Source organism: Desmodus rotundus, chromosome 5 (genome assembly GCF_022682495.2).
Source record: "Desmodus rotundus isolate HL8 chromosome 5, HLdesRot8A.1, whole genome shotgun sequence".
Taxonomy (NCBI): Eukaryota; Metazoa; Chordata; class Mammalia; order Chiroptera; family Phyllostomidae; genus Desmodus; species Desmodus rotundus.
In genome coordinates, this window is record NC_071391.1 from 106,890,228 (window position 1) to 106,902,824 (window position 12,597).

At 45.5% G+C, this 12,597-nt stretch overlaps 1 non-coding gene and 1 pseudogene across 1 annotated transcript; both read right to left on the reverse strand.

Annotated features, from left to right (window-relative positions):
- Positions 1-6,968: 6,968 nt before the first annotated feature.
- LOC112302991 (putative ribosomal protein uL10-like) lies at positions 6,969-8,289 on the reverse strand (annotated as a pseudogene).
- A 101-nt stretch (positions 8,290-8,390) lies between these two features.
- LOC112303144 (U6 spliceosomal RNA) lies at positions 8,391-8,496 on the reverse strand. The gene has a single exon (XR_002974626.2). It is a non-coding gene; the product is annotated as a U6 spliceosomal RNA (small nuclear RNA).
- Between the last annotated feature and the right edge of the window lie 4,101 nt (positions 8,497-12,597).

Consider the following 12,597-nt stretch of genomic DNA (forward strand, 5'->3'; position numbering starts at 1 on the left):
CTATAAAATACACATTTCCCCAAATGTGTTCTTCTTAAATATCACAACTTGGTGAATCCAGGTCAAATCTATCACTGATTGATTGCCCAGGAACGGGTACTGGGCTGTATAAGATACAGAAAAATGAAAGTTGTCGCTGCTCTCAGGGAGTTTGCAGTCTCATGGAGAGATAGGACATAGACACACAAAACAGCCTCAGACAGCCAGCAATTGCATGGAAAGATGAGTGGCGCAGACAACAACACACCCACGGTACGCGGGCATTTGAGGTAGTGGGGAGTTTATCAAGAGTTGGGATCTGAGGAAGGCTGCCTCCCCCTGAAGATGACAGAGTTGATTTAGCTGTAATGAGAAGCTTTGACGAGGCAGAGGGAAGGGAAGGGAAGGGAGAGATGATTCAGATAGGGAAGGTGGGCGAAGGTGCTGAACATGGAAGACATACAGCTTAGGTTGGGGGCCCCTGAGAAGTTAGCCCCACACATACAGAAAGAAGGTGAGTTTGTCGGGGAATGGTAAGAATGAAGAAGAGCTTTGGAGTTTCCTGAAAACCAGACAGAAGTACAAAGTTGACGTGTCTGGTATGAAGGAAGGTATGTGGCGGAATCAGGGCAGAGTGTCATCGGTCTGGCAGGTGTAGTTTGTGAGATGAAGCGGGTTTATCCATCCACGTGTGACTAATAGGTCAGGGGCCATTTCAGATGCTGAAGAGCAGGAGGTCACAGGGAAGTCGGCCCCAGGCCTTGGGAAGGAATGGCACACCAGGACTCACAATAAACACACAAGTCCAGACCTCGTCCCTCTGGTTCACTGCCCTGTTCCTGCATAGAACAGTGTCTGGTGCAGAAGGAGTCCTGAGAAGTATTTGTTCAATGAGAGCTAGATCAAGTCTAATTTTGCAAAATCTCTGTACAAAGTTCAGCAAATCTTTATTTCTTCTCTAGGCCTCAGCATTACCTCCCTATGATGGAGTTATTTTTTCAAGTGCATCTCATGGTCATTTAGGCCCTGGTCAAGCCAGGAGGTCATGTGAGTCTCAAGAGCTAATAATCCTGAGCCTCACTGAGGATTAACACAGTGAGTGGATGGCTTGAGATCCCAGTTAGTCATCTGGCAGCTGCTTCTTGCCTCCCATCCCTCGTTGCCTGTGTCTGAGCGGCTCTAAGGTGGTAAGAGGATATTGGCTGAAATCATCAATAATTACTGCTGGAAGGCAGCTTACACAGCAGCACATATGCCCTTGTCATTAGACAGATGAACTGAGTCAGGCCTGAAGGGAGTGGGGCTGATTCAAACCACATGGCTCCCTGGGGTCAACTCAGAGTCCAGCCTCATTCATGCAAGAATTTAATGAATATTACTGAGTGTGTGCTAAGGGTCAGGCACTGTGTCAGTGCCGGAGATGCAACAGTGGGCAAACGGACAAAACTGCCGAGGTGGGAGACCAGTAGCCAATGAGACACGGTGGATGGTGAGAGGTGCCAAGGAAAAAGTGGGGGGAGAGAATGAAGGCTGTAGAGAGGGGGGTCAAGGAAGACCTCAGTGAGAATATAACTTTAGAAGAAAGCACCGAACAGGAAGCCAGAGGGATCATGAGGCTTCTAGGCACCGAGCAGCGCATGGACCCAGCAATAGGAGTAGGCCTGGCACATTCCAGAAACAGAGTGGTGTGAGAAAAGAGGAAGAAGAAATGGGGCCTGAGGGTAAAGGGACCAACTGAAGGGTCTCAGAGGCTGTTGTGAAGCCTTTGGCTTTGGTCCTTCCCACTCGCTGCTTGTAGCCTAATTCATGACCCTGCCTTTTCCTGTTGACTCTCAAGGGTGCTGGGACTTCTGTGGGCTGAGGGGAGAATGTGGCAGTCAACAGGGCTCTCCAAAGCACATAGCAGTGATGTGGGCAGCTGCCTGGACCACCTGTGCTAAGCTGACAGTACCAAGTGGCCTCCGATTTCAGGATAAAGAGAAAGAGCACAGAGGCAAAGCCCAGCCAAATCAGTTGAGTATGTAGATTCTGCAAAATATCAGAGGAGAGCAAGTTCATAGCTGGAGCCAGTGCAAAGGGCAAGGTCAGAATGCAGCAGCATTCCTGCCTTGTCTGAGTGAAAAGTAGAACCAGTTATATTTATGTAAAGGAGCCTGGCAGACAGCGATGCCCGAATGGCAATCCATTTTATTAATTCAGGCTTGTAATGTTTAGTGTTCCATGATTCCTGACAGTTCTCCATGCTCACCTGCCAGACTTCTCTGAGTAGTTTGCCAGGGTTGAGTGTGAATGCCAGGCCCTGAGTGGGCAGCTGAGGCAATTGGTTGATTAACACCATAGTTTTAGAACAAGTTCCTGCCTTCCAGGGCCCCCACCCTCCAGAAGAAACTGTTAGGCACCTTGGGGCAGAGCCAGGGGGAGCAGATATACTTCCCAGGGCATTACAGCTTCTCAGAGATGAGGCCCGTCTTCTCTGTGGGTGGCCTGAGAAGGGTCTGCATAGAGCCAGAATCCAGGGCCAGACCGCTGTCAGAGTTTGTTCAAGTTGGACTTGAACTCTGGTTCTGGCAGTCATCCTCATCTGTGTGCCCCTCTCACTCCCCCGAGGGAGCCCAGTTCAGGTGTTAAAGTCAACTCAATTTCACAATCACTTACTATTTTCTAGCTGCCAGGCACTATCTGTAGCAGGGGATACTAAGATTGAAAAAGCATGAACCTTCTCTTCAGGGATTTTGAATCTATTACATACGTGGTGGTGATAAGTGAGTGTGTGTGTGTGCACACATTAACCCACACATGCTTGTGGGGCAGCCTGAGATATTAATAGGAAGAATCCTGAACTAGAGTGAGGTGGCCTCATCCCAAGTCACTGGGGACTTTGGGTCTTCTTGGAGTCTTGGCTTCCATTGCTGTACAGTAGCAATAGTGAAGCTTGCTGGATCTGCATTAGAGGGATTATTGGGAGGATCAGATGGGGCAACATCCATAAATGGTAAAGCACTCAACACACAGAGGGCATTGTACACTCATGAATGTTCACACTGTGTATGTGATACAAATGAAGTTACTACCACGAGGCAAGAAGAACACACGACAATCCAAGAAGGGGCACCAATGGGAGCAGAAACCCCTGAAAAAGATGCAGGATGGCATTTCAATTGCACCCCTATACATGGGTGCACTGGTTGATGTAGGGCTCTGCGCTGCCCAGACCCCTGAAGTCCCAGCCTTCCAGAGTCCTCTTAGCTCTCCAACAGAGCAAGAATGTCCCTCCCAACTCTCAGGAAGCTGCCTTCTTCCCAGGTCAAGGCCATCCTTATTGTCAGCTATAGACATTATTGCACATGTACTAAGAATGAGGCATTGGGGCCACAAGGAGAGCTAACATTTATGAAGCCCAGTATTATGTACACAACATCACACAAACATTTTAGTCTCTATTTCACTTTATTGTTGAGTATAACTCTGCAAGATAGGAATGGTTATCTTCATTTTACAGAATAATGATAAATAGTATTTATTAAATGCTTACAAAGTATTTAACACATATTAATGCATTGAATCCTCACAGTAGCCTTGTGAGGTTAATACTATTATTATTTATCCCTATTTTTTGGAGGAGAAAGCTGAAGCAAACTGAGGCTAATTTTCCCAGGATTACTGGTATGTAGTTGTGGCCAACTGACTGTTTTTGCTCCAATTAATTCCCTGACTTTCCTGACCTTTGTGCTATATCATAGAGGAGGGCTACATTTCCCGGTCTCCCTTACCCTCTGGCTTCCAGGTTGATTCAACCAATGGGAATCACCAGTGACAGTCTAGAGGAGAGAAGTCCGAGTATTTCTCCTCATCTCTCTCTCTCTATCTTTCTCTCTCTTCCTCTCTTCTTCTCTCCTTCCTGGGGTGTCTCTGGCACCAGCTATGTCTCCTACATGGCTCCAGTAACTGTTCTACAGGCCTCCCTCCATGGTCCCAGCTCCCATCAGGCTGCCTGTGCGGAGTTCTGGGTCCCACCACATGACTCCTACTCTGTAATATTACCTCCTCCTCCTCCAGCTCCATCCCCCATGTAACAGCTTCCTGTTCTTGCATTAGGCTTCTTAGTCCTTTTGTCTCATGTCACTAGTTCCTTGTGTTGGGTCCCCTCTGCTTGAAAGACAGAGAGGATTCCATTTTCCTGGGTGGACCTTGCTGATATCCAGATAAAATGATTGTAGAGTTCCAAGTCTTGATCTTTTCAGATGAGAAAATACACTCAGTTTTACTTTAGGTTGTACAACTAATGAAGTACATACAAAGTTAAGAAAAATGGGGCAAATAAAGAAAAATGATGCTTGGCTGGTGTAGCTCGGTGGATTGAGCACTGGACTGTGAACCAAAAGGTCACTAGTGTGATTCCTGGTCAGGGCACATGTCGCCAAGGTTGTGGGCCAGTTGGGGGCATGTGAGAGGCAACCGATCAATGTGTGTCTCACACCTTGTTGCTTCTCCCTGTCTCTTTCCCTCTTTCTTCTCCTCTCCCTGAAAATAAAAATAAATACAATCTTTTTTAAAAAGGAAAATAAGAAGATATCCTTTTAGATATCAAAACAGACCTCGAAGCTATCATAATAAAACCAGTGTGAGGCAGACACAGAATCAACAGGACGAATCAATGGAACAGAATACAATCTAGAAACAGCCACAGAAATAAAAGAATACCTGTTAAAGGGGCCATTTCAAATAAATAGGGAAATGCTACTGGAGGGATTACTTGACCCATCAGTTTGGGAAAAGACCCTAAAATAAATTCCAGATGGATTGAGGAGTTAAACCATTTTGAAAGTACTAAAATCAAATACATAACTTCTTTTTCCTCCTAAATCTTGGGATTAGGAAAGCTCTTTCCAAGCAAGACTGAAAATACAAAAACCATAAAAGGATAAAGCTGACAGGTTTACAATTTATGTAACAATTTTAAATTTCAGTATGGAAAAGAACTCAAAGCTCTAAATAATTTCTTGCTTAACTGGTTTTGTTCGGGATGTCCACAGTGCTCTGAAAATGAGGAGGGACGCTGGGACTCGATTTCTTGTGTGTTTTCTTGTTCCCTGAATACAGAAACTACACATTTCTAGCCGTTCACTCAGCTCAAGTCACAAGGAACCAACCCACAAAGGTGGGGATATCCTGCCTTCTTCCTCGTGGGTGGTTTTCATTGTGTCCTTAAGGTGCAAACATGAGAAAAGCTGAGCCGACAGTGTTTGCAAAGTGCCGATGAAGAGGACAGGAATTCTGCACGCTTTTCAGGGAAATCTATCCACTTGGCCTACTTCTTTGCTCATGACTTCTCGGGAGGGGCAAGGATGATGGAACAGAGGAGGTTCCCAGCAACTGGCAAGTGGGCATCCAGAGCAGTGTGGGAGGGGAGACACCACCCAGAGCGGGACCGCCCAGCACACACTTAGTTCTTTATTAGTCTATATTAATAAGTGTGAGGCTTTTCCTCTTACAGGAAACTTTAAGCATAGAATGTCTTTACTTATATTCCTCCTGTGGTACAGACTGGGTCCTCATTTAAATTATTTTGTTTCTCTTTTGAGTGTCTTTTTTTACATTAATTTTTTTCTGATTCATAGTTTTTCTTCATATTATTTAAATGTAAAAAGTAAAATAAATTCAAATATTAGAGGTTTCTAGTCTGATTGCTAACTGGATATTTTGTCCCGAACTCAAAACACTGGACTTTTTTGTCTAAATGTACTTTGTCTGAAGATTGTCACCCTTGTGAGCTTATTTAATGAAACCATTCAAATAAATAAGCATTATTTTTGTGGAGGAGGAAATGGAAAAAAAATTTAGTAGATCTATCCAAAGAATATCTACAATGCTTTTACAAAAGAAAAAAAGAGAAAGAAAGGAAGGAAGGAAGGAAGGGAAGGAGGGAGGGAGGGGGTAGGGGAGGGAGGGAGGAAGGAAGGAAGGAAAGACCAGTTCCAGGACATATGTGTGATATGGTCTTTCCTTTGTAAAAAATAAAAAGAAACGCATACCTGACGTGTGTGTGATAAGAGGATGCCTGACCAGCAGTCAATAGTAGTCACCCACTGGGGAGTGGGAGTAAAGAGACTTTATTTTTCTTTTATATATTTCTGTATCCCTTTTTCTTTAAAAAGCATATGTTACTATGTATTTTTTAAAGATTTTATTTATTTTTAGAGAGAGGGGAAGGGAGGGAGAAAGAGAGGGAGAGAAACATCCACGTGAGAGAGAAACATCAATCGCTTGCCTCTCGTTATGCACTCTGACCACACCACAACCAGGGACTAAACCCGAAACCCAGGCATGTGCCCTGACCGGGAATCAAACTGGTGACCCTTCACCTTGCGGGTGATGCCCAACCAACTGAGCCACACCAGTTAGGGTCCCATTCTGTAATTTGTATTCCAATGAGAAAATGTAAGCAAAGCTAACAAGGCACAGAGAATCCAAGGTGCCTCATGACTCCGAGCTCATCTGGTCATGGAGCGGATGGGAGTCTGGTGGTGGCAATGACCACTGAGCAATGGGGAGTGTGAGGAGGAAGAATAAAGGCCTCAGGGCAGCGTGGGGATGGCCAGCAGGCTTGGAGTCCTGGGGGAGAGTGGAAGGCTGAGGAGGAAGCAGGTGTGGAAGGGCAAGGGACTGAAACTTGCTCCTGAGGGGATGGGAAGTTGTTGCGTTGAGGAGAATGATCCAGACGGCAGTTCCCAAAGTGTGGTTCAGACACCCCAAGTCCTGAAGACCCGTCCCGGGGGTTTGTGAGGTCAAAACTAGTTTCATAACAATACTAAGATATTAGTTGCCTTCTTTACTCTCATGATATCCTGAGTATGCTGCGGAGTTTTCCAGAGGCTACATGACAAGTGTGATGACATCATCAATGTTGAACAAGTAGGGTTTTGTTTGTTTTCTAAGAGGAGTTAGCCTTTACTCAGATAAAGCTGGCTGAGCTGGTTGCTTTTTGGTGATTAGTCAAAGAGACCAAATCCCATATCCTCGTCTGGCTCCTCCAACTCTTCTTCGCTTCAGCCTTGGCTGGGGCCGGGGCCAGGGCAGCAGCAGGAGCAGCAGTGGTGGCAGCGGCCACGGGGCAGACGGATCAGCCAAGAAGGCCTTGACCTTTCAGCAGGTGGAAAGGTGTAATCAGTCTCCACAGACAAAGCCAGGACCTGCTTGTACCCTCTGATGATAGAATGGTGTCCTGAGGCAACACTCGGGGACCCAGTCTGCAGGCACATGCTGACAACATTGCAGTCACCCTCCAGGAAGCAGGAATGCAGGGTTTCCTCTGCGACATCAGGCATTTCTGGGTTGTAGATGCTGCCGTTGTCAAATGCCTGAAGGACGGTCAGCCCAAAGGGAAGGGGAGCGATGTTCAGCATGCTCGGCAGTGTGGCTTCCTTGGCTCCCGCTTTGTCTCCAGTCCTAATCAGCTGCACATCACTTATCACTCAGGATTTCAGTGGTGCCCTGGAGATTTTAGTGGTGTTGCCTAAAGCCCGGGAAGAGGAGGTCTCGGGCCTCAGACCGTGTTCTGGGCTGGCACAGTGACTTCACATGGGGCAGGGGCGCCAGCACAGGCGGCAGCTGGCACCTTATTGGCCAGCAGCATTGTGGGACCCACAGACATGGCCCTTCCCCATCCCATGACTGAGGGCTGGTCAGACGGCCCCTGGCCAGAAGGAATGTATATTGCTTTGGGAATGGATTATAACTTCCTCCTTATCTCCTTTTGGGAGCAGCTTCTTGTCCTGTGACTACTTCTTGAACTTTTCTTTACACCGAGGTAATGTAGTTTAGAGCACGCGCAGGACATGTCCCTCCTTTGTCTGGGACCCCTTATAAGGACTGTCAGACTAGAGGAGGTGCAGTCTCTCTGGCACCGCCGCACCGCCGTCGGTGCACTGCCCCGTAATGTGAGCAGTAAATGGCATGTCCACAGCTGCTAGTCCTCTGGGCGGCTTTTTCAGAAATCCACAAACACTTAAGCAGCTCCCCGGTTTGAGTTTGGAGCTCCTGTGCTACAGGCATGTCCCTGATCTCAGTGAGGTCCTCCCTGGTGAACACGAAGCCTACCTTTCCCCAGATATGAGAGAAGAGTCTCTCCAGAGCCGTGTTGCCATCATGGTGTTGTTGCCAGCAGCACCGCAGCCTTCCCCGGAGGGACATGCAGCCCACAGCGTCTGCCCCCACAATAGAACACTTTGGATAATCATCTAGAAGGCTAGATCTGAAGGAATAGTTGGACTTCCAGGTCCCCCTGGTTCCCTGGGCATCATGGTGGCACATCAGGGGTTGCTACACAGGGTTTAAAGATCACGTCACTCTCATGAGGATGCCTGGCTAGAGGGGGGCCTGTAACAGTTTTTCTAATGAATTCATGAATATTTTTGTAATTTCTCATGCTTAATTTTGTGCATGTCATCCTTGTACGGGGCCATGCTAATCTTCTCTGTATCATTCCAATTTTCGTATATGTGCTGCTGAGGCGAGCACTCTCATGCTTAATTTCAATGCAGTACATATTGGTAGATATAATCCACATAAACAAAACTCTTTGGGGCTCTTAATAATTTTTAGAGTATACAGCGACCCTGACCCCCGAAACTTTGAGAACTGCTCATCTGGAGAGAGTAGTAACAGCAGGAGAGAAGAGGAAAGGGGCAGTGGTAGGCAGCTATGGAGATGTCCAAGCCAAATGACCTAGGTGACACCCGTCTTCTTTTTGCTACTTATAGTAAGACGCAAGAGGAGACGGGTAAATTGAGGGAAGGACTGTTAAAAAGGAGCTAGGGTTTGGTGATTTTACAAATGCTCAGCCTGTCTAGAGGCAGAAGATGCTAAAAGAAAGAAATGGCTTCTGAGAAAAGTTGCAATCCAAGGTGCCACTCAAACAGTGACCGAAAGATAGAGCAGCACTGGTGTGACTGTGAGTCTTCTGTTAAGACCTCAGACACATCGATGGCAGTACCTCACAGCAGCATTCAGGCACACAAAGACCTTTGAAAGGATGTGGTTTTACAAATTCTCTCAGTCAAACAACAGGACCTGCAAGAAACTCAAGGGCATTGTTTGCTGTCTCAGCAGGAGGCCAAGGAGAAGGGCTTATCTCACAGAGATTCATGGGGGTAGCTTTTGTCCAATGGGGTGAACCCCAATGAGGACCACACAAGACCCACTAAGTTTTTGTGAGAATAATATCAGCAAAAACAGTGCCAACTTGGACTCAAAGGGACAGAGACAGTACGAACTAAAAAAAGGCCGTTGGACATCCCAAATTCTAATGCCGGGAAAAAGGCTGAGAAATCTACAAACACAGGTGCTGCCTTTCCTAAAAAAGAAAGGCCCAGCCGGCAGAACCTAGAACCATGGACAATTATTCCTGGTTCTTGAAACCTAATTAAGTAACTTCCAACATTTGCCTGGCTGGATTTTGGAACTGCTGTGAACCTGTGTGGGACTCCTTTATGGCTCCCACAGTACCCGTTTTGGAAAGGAATGTCTCCAGCGTTTGTCCTATGCCTGTCCCACTAGTGTGGATAGTGTGTATCAGGGGTAGGCAGATAACACATTCAGTTTCACAGGTCCACAGATTGAGAGGAAGTGCTCTCAAAGAACTGTACTAGGGGCCTGGTCAACACCTGGTCTTGATTTAAGTAATGAAATTCTGGATATTGCACGAATGCTGTAATGGGGTGCAGCTTTCAAGGACTCCGTGAGTGTATTCTGCATGGAGAGGGGATGTGATCATTGGGTCCAGAGGGAAAACTGTGGTCAGCAGCTTCTAAGGTGGCTCCCAAAGAGCCCCACCTTCTGGTTCTCATGCTTGTGTGATCGCTCTTTCGCAGTGGACCTAGTGACCTGATTGTACTGAATAGTATATTGAAATGTCACTGGGAGATTATAAATGTGGTTTTTTATTGTGGTACGATATACATAACATAAAATTGCCCGTCTGACTGTTTTCAGGTGTACAGTTCACTGGCGCTAAGTACCTGCACCCACACTGTGCAGTCCTCGGGACATCCATCTGCAGGCCTCTTCCATCGTCTTGAACTGAAGCTCTGTGTACATTAAACACTAGCTCCCTGTTCTCCCCTCCAGCATCCACTGCTGAGGGGAAGTACTTTCAAGGAACCATACTGCAGGCTTGATCCACACCCGGTCCTGATTTAAATAACGAAATCCTGGATATTGAACTAATGCTGTAAAGGGGTGCAGCTTTTGAGGGCCTTGCGAAGTTGCCAGTCCCCGACAACCACCACTGTACTTTCTGTGCCTATGAATTTAACTGCTCTAGGGATTTCATACATGTGGAGTCATATAATATTTTTCCTTTTGTGACTGGCTTATTTCGCTTAGCAAAATGTCTTCAAAATTTGTCCATGGTGTAGCATGTGTCAAAACTTCCTTCCTTTTTTGGGCTGAATGATATTCCATTGCGGGTGTGTACCTCACCTTGTTTACCATCCATCCACTGCTGGACACCGGGGTTGCTTCCACGGTCGGGCTGTTATGAAGAATGCTGCCGTGATCGTGGGTGTGCGAGTAACTCTTTATTAAGCCTCTGCTTTCAATTCTTTGGGGTGCATACCCAAAAATATTCCTTGTTTTAAGCCACTAAATCTGGGGTAATTTGTTACATAGCAGTAGATAACTAATAAAGGAGTAGATTTAAGAGCTATCACAAACAGAAACTTCTTTTTTCCCCATTCTATCATGAAAATTTCCCATGTACAGAGAAGTTGGAAGAACTTTTCAGCAAACATCCATATACCATGGCATAAACTATTAATAGTTTGCTATATTTACTTTTAAATTAGGTTAAATAAAACACAATTTCGGCTTTCACAAATTAAAAATGATATAATCTTGGCAAATATCATATGGTTCAACCTTACATCTTCCTATATTTTTTCTGCACCATTTGAAAATATAGTGCAGACTTCATGATATTCACCTCTAAATAGTTAAGCATCTCCTAAAAATCAAGATATTCTTCTGAATACATAAACATTATTATTACAGCTAAGAAAATTAATCTAATATTAACTAAGAAAATTCCATAAAATCTAATATACATATTCCAAAATCAGATTTCTCTGGCAGTCCCTACAATGTGTTCCGTAGCTTACTTTCTGAACTAGGAAATATGGTTCATACCTTGCATATGGTTATTATGCCCCTTCGGTCTCACACACATTACTTGTAGGAGGGTTCTCAGCCCTGTGTCCATGGTCTTCAGGGGATCTCTGAGAGCCCTGGTCACTAATATACAATTGTGTGTTTGCATGTGTGTGAGCACATGCATGTGTGTGTTGGTGAATAGATGTGCTTTTTGAGGGGAAGAGAACCCAAAGAGTTCGTTGATGAGACACCAAAGGCTGAGAACAAGTGATGTAAAAGTGGTAGCTGATTGACTTGAAGAGAGAGAAAAGCAAAAGTCCACCAGGAGGCTGGTTTTGGGGGAACTAGCACGGCTTCAGATGTGTGATATAATCTCTTTGTCTCTAATTTGGGAGTAATAACATTGGTCTGTCCACCGCAGCGGGATGGTACATGTGAAAATTCTTTGCAGCTCAGAAATGGCTCAGAGCCCATCAAAATCTATGTCAATGTTAGTTTCTAAAATTAGGGACCAAGTTTCTAAGACCTTTGCACTCTGACCTCTACCCTTGCTGCAGTGAGCAGAGAAAGTTTGAAGTCATATGCTGGTGTTTTGCATTTCTCCTTCTAGTCACACTCTGGGTGATGGAACCTGGACAGAAGACAAGGTCTGGGTTCATCTCCTGGTTGATGCAATACCTGCACTTCACACATGGTTTCTCTTGCATTGTCTGGCTGAGGGCCTGCCTGGCAGCTTGGTTAGACTCCTGCCTAGAAATGGACTGGAGTGGGAATAGCCCAAGACTTGTTACTTATTCCCAATGGAGCCTTCTCCCAGGGACATAAGTTCCCTCTGGCCCCATAGGTAGCTTGTACAAATTACATCAATATTCTTCCCATGGGAAATGGTAATCTTATTTTTCTATGCTTCTTCCAGAGGCCCTGAAGTCTGAGTGTTTAGAAGGGAATGTGTGCCCAGGCCGGGCTGGTTGTGATGAAGGGTCTAGAATCAGGACCCAGTGTCCTTTGGCCAACAATTTCAAATAAGTGAGGTAAGAATGATGAATGCCCTGCGGCCCATGACGCTGGAGTCCTCCCCTGAGAAGGATTGCAGTTGAGGAAAAAAAGCTGTAAAACCACAACAATCTCTATTTTAATGAAAACACCTTCTTTATTGATAATAAGCTTAGGCAGATTTAATTGGGTAAATTCCTACCAATACTTCCTCCAAGTTCTGTGCCAACTTTTGTTCTCAAATGCCAGGTGTGGATTTCCCAGTGTAGTATGTTTATGAGACGTGGCAAGTTTCAACATAGCCATTTTCCTGTTGCTCACCTCTGAATTCTGTTTTATGTTTTCAAAAATGGTTAAGATTTTTTTTAAAGGTGTTAATGAATCTTTCGGTAGCTTTCTATTTAATAGCTGTGAACTTAACCAAGCTGTGGGATCCTTACATAAAACCTTAAACTCTTTGGGAGTCAGTAAGGAGAT